At 39.0% G+C, this 4,323-nt stretch overlaps 1 non-coding gene across 1 annotated transcript; it reads right to left on the bottom strand.

Annotated features, from left to right (window-relative positions):
• Positions 1-3,006: 3,006 nt before the first annotated feature.
• TRNAC-GCA (transfer RNA cysteine (anticodon GCA)) lies at positions 3,007-3,079 on the bottom strand. The gene has a single exon. It is a non-coding gene; the product is annotated as a tRNA-Cys (tRNA).
• Between the last annotated feature and the right edge of the window lie 1,244 nt (positions 3,080-4,323).

Raw genomic sequence — 4,323 nt, 5'->3', positions numbered from 1 at the left:
GATTGGAGCAACAGTCTAAGACCTGTTTGTACACTGACAGGAGTGTGCTTAGAAACACAGCCTAGATTTACCATTTGCCATTTAGCTTCTATGATAGTGAACATTTCTGTGAATTTCATATGTTCTTTCCCACACTTTATTCCCTTTCCTCCTTACAAGTTTTATCCCTCTCATTTGAACTGTAAGTTCTGTATTCCTTTGTGTCAATACATTTTATGGACCACCATGGATTCCTGCCCACTTAAATATACTATCTTTTAAAATTTAATTTTCATCCTTGAGCTAGCAATCATTTTGCAAGTTTTGGAAGAGACCTTTTCCTTACAAATTTGCCTTCTTTTAGTCCATGTGGGTATTATATTTCCTAGTGCTATAGAATGCATTTCTGTAGCCAGAATTTCTCACTATTCTAATAAAAGGTATAAAAAGGTATGGCTATTGATAACTCATTTGGAATATTATATCATAGCGGTCAGTGTTTCCCAGCTACCTAATTTGTTTTTATGTCAACTTTAAATTGGGTTGACTTTGAGTTATAAATGCAATGAAATGTATCAAAATACATAAGGAATCTCACAAAATGTAAATTGGGGGACAGTAATCCTTTAGTCTGGAACATCTGCTGTCTCTTGAGAGTGATGTCACTTCTGTAAAATCTTATCTAAGCTTTGTCAAGAAGCAAGTGTGAGAAGCAGAAGTGGAGAGATGCTTTGCAAAAACAAACACCACTATCCTCAGCGTGCATAGAAATAGGTCTCCAAAGAAGATGCAAACGAGAGTGATGCAGGCAACAGTACTCAAGGAAGGCTGAAGTATCTTTACTGCTTTACTGATGCCTCTGTTCATAACACTTCAGTGCCCTTAGGAGGCATGTTCTCTTAATCAAGAATTAAAATTTTCCACATTCTTTGCAAAATTCAGTGCCATTTTCAGGATGGCTGAAGAGTGATGTGGGTGAACTCATGCTACAAGGACAAACAATAAAGAAATACATTTTAATCACTCTTATGCTGTGAAAAAATTTTAAATTTACTTCTAGAGACATTCTTTTCTTCCTTTCTCTCCCTCTTTCCCCCCTTTTCTTTTCTGCTTCAATTAGTGCTATTAGAAGCAAGATATTAAATTGTTTTGCCCAACTGAAATGTTACAGCCTCTATGAATCACAAGAGAAGTGAGGGATTCGCCTTTCCTCTGTTCAGAAGATGGACCTGACACACAGATGGGACTTCTGGCCCTATCTGCAGTTGGAGACGAGGCCCGTGTGTTCCCAGTGATAGCCAGAGCTATCCCATGGTGGTTACCACTGTGATCCACTCTTGTACGAGGTATAAATCCCCAGAATACTGTGTACATCTAAGTTTTCTAGAGTCTAGTAATAGCATAATACCCAGTGAGTGAGCAAGTGAATGAAAGTCACTCAGTCGTGTCTGAGTCTTTGCGACCCCACGTACTATACAGTCCATGGAATTCTCCAGGCCAGAATACTGGAGTGGGTAGCCTTTCGCTTCTCCAGGGGATCTTCCTAATCCAGGGATCGAACCCAGGTCTCCCGCATTGCAGGCAGATTCTTTACCAGACAGGTAACCATTGTTCCTCATTTTAAGGAAAAAAAAATTCTGTGACCTAGGCAGATACTCTTATCTCTGGATTCTAGTCCAGTTCAAAAGAAATGAGTAGTTTAAATGTGTCCTGCAATCTTTTTTTTTTTTTTATGATTTTATTTATGTATTTTTGACTGTGCTGCGGTCTTTGTTGCTACGTGGGCTTTTCTCTAGTTGCCTTGAGCAGGGGCTACTCTTCGTTGTGGTGTGTGGGCTTCTCATTGCTGTGGCTTTTCTTGTTGTAGAGCACGGGCACTAGGGTACATGAGCTTCTGTAGTTGCAGCATGTAGGCTCAGTAGTTGGGGTTCTGGGACCTTGGGTGTAGACTCAATAGCTGTGGCACACGGGATTTGATGCTCTGCTGCATGTGGGATCTTCCCAGACCAGGGATCTAATCGCATTGGCGAGCAGATTCTTTACCACTGGGCCACCAGGGAAGCCCTGGAGATATTTAATATTGCTTGGTAGGAGAGCTCGCCATTGTTGCTCAATCCTGATTTGCCATTTTTAGTTTGGAAATAGGAGATTAGGTCTTGGCCTAACTGTCTTACCTTGTTCCTGCTGTGATGACAGGGCAAAGAGTTGTGGAATTAAAAGTGGCCTGTTCAAACTACAATCACAGCCTGATGGTGTATCTTTCTTAGCAAATCTCTAAATGAAGTGGAAACTTGGATCTAAGAGCATCAGTACTAAAGCAGGAATTGAACAGTATCTGAGCGTGTACTGTATCAATGTGCTGACACAGGGCTTAAATGGGAAGGGATGTCAGTTCTCACTCTCTCTCTTTTGCAAAAACAGGCATAATGTATACACTTGCTGATTATACATACACGTATTTGCAAGCATAACTGTGTATACATGTTACATACATGCATACATATATAGTTTATTTGTAAAACTGACAGCTTTAGGGAAAAAAACACAGTTGGAAAAATGAGTATTTCTATAAGCCAAAGGTAATTGAAAAGTTAGTGCTAATATCTTTTTGTTTTTTCCCCCAGGCCTTTATTTAAGGTAGTTGTATTTTTATCTTGTTTCTTAAATTTAAGATTATAATGATCATTTCATATGCCTCTATAAACTGTTGATAGACATCATTTTAAACACATTTCAAGAGTCTACAGCATGGGTAATTTCATAGTTTATTTAACCATTTCCTATATTTGGGGCTTTTGATTTCTTTCTCTTTTTCTAGCTTTCTTACATTAAATTTCCCCCCCCTTTTCCCTCTTCTTTTTCTCCTTCTCTCTTATTCCTTCTCATTTTAATAGAAGTGAAGTGAAGTTGCTCAGTCATGTGCGACTCTTTGCGATCCCATGGACTGTAGCCCACCAGGCTCCTCCATCCATGGAATGTTCCAGGCAAGAGTACTGCAGTGGGTTGCCATTTTCTTCTCCAGGGGATCTTCCTGACCCAGGGATCGAACCTGGGTCTCCTGCATTGCAGGCAGACGCTTTACCGTCTGAGCCACCAGGGAAGCCCCCCATTTTAATACGGACTCTGCCAAAACTTTGAGATATGACTGGTATTTTAAAATGAGTGACCGTCTTTGCTTCAGATAATTATTTATATACATGAATTTTAAATGTTGAGAAACTCCTTGACAGGAAAATGGTATGGCAATGCAACTCTCCAAAAGAAAACCTTGAATCATGTGTGCATGTGAATTTGTATGTATGTGTGCATGTGTATAAGTGTGTATGTATGTATGTTCTCCTTTGTGATAGATTGGAGGTATAGATATGTCAGTCATTAAGTTAGGCTTCAGTGGGAGATGAGTGGCTCCATTAAACAGAATTCCTGAAATGCATTTGCATTTCAGCAGATTTGACAACATGGCCTCATAGCTTTGGGTTTCATGTGACAATAGGTGTAGACACCTTTTTTTCCTCAGCTTTATTGAAGTATGGTTGACATATAACATTGTTTAAGATGTACAATGTGATACATTGATACACATGTATATTGCAAAATGATTATGATGTGGAGGCCTTTTTATATCTAGATGCTCTAAGATTGGTATCTCTGTGCTTTGAAGGAGAGGAGAGGAAGAGCCATGTATTTAAACTGAAGTTTGGCTATTGGTAGTTTTTCTATAGCTGGGTAATGTTCACAAAAACCTGTTGTGGAAACTCACATTGAGCGTAACTTCCTAATTTGAAGAGGCTATGGGCTCAGTCTTTGAAAACAAATTTATGCTTACAAAAGGGGAAAGGTAGGGGGAGAGATACAATAGGTGTTTGGGATTAACATACATACCACTATGTATAAATACATCAACAAGGACCTACTGTATAGCACAGGGAACTCCATTCAATACTCTGTAATAACCTACATGAGAAAAGAATCTGAAAAATGTGTACATATATATGTATAACTAATTCACTTTGCTGTATGCCTGAAACTAACACTAGTGTAGATCAACTATAATATAAAATGAAAATTAAAAGAAAACACAGGTAAACAAACAAAGGCTATAGAGAAGAATCAACAGCATGATTGTGAGCATCCATGATGGGGCAAGTAGAGAGAATTGAGCTCAGGGAAGTAGAGGCCAGTAAGGTGGTAAAGGCAGAGGCCTCAGATGGTGACCTCCCTGAGAGATTTGGAGGCAAACATAAAGTACTACTTCTGGACTTTCAGGAAATATTCTAGAAGCTCAAAGAGCCAGTGAGGTTTAAGTATTGGGATGCAAATACCAGTGTTAATATAACCTTACAA

The sequence above is a fragment of the Dama dama genome, chromosome 28 (assembly GCF_033118175.1).
Source record: "Dama dama isolate Ldn47 chromosome 28, ASM3311817v1, whole genome shotgun sequence".
Classification (NCBI taxonomy): Eukaryota; Metazoa; Chordata; class Mammalia; order Artiodactyla; family Cervidae; genus Dama; species Dama dama.
This window is presented reverse-complemented; position numbering and strand designations above follow the sequence as displayed.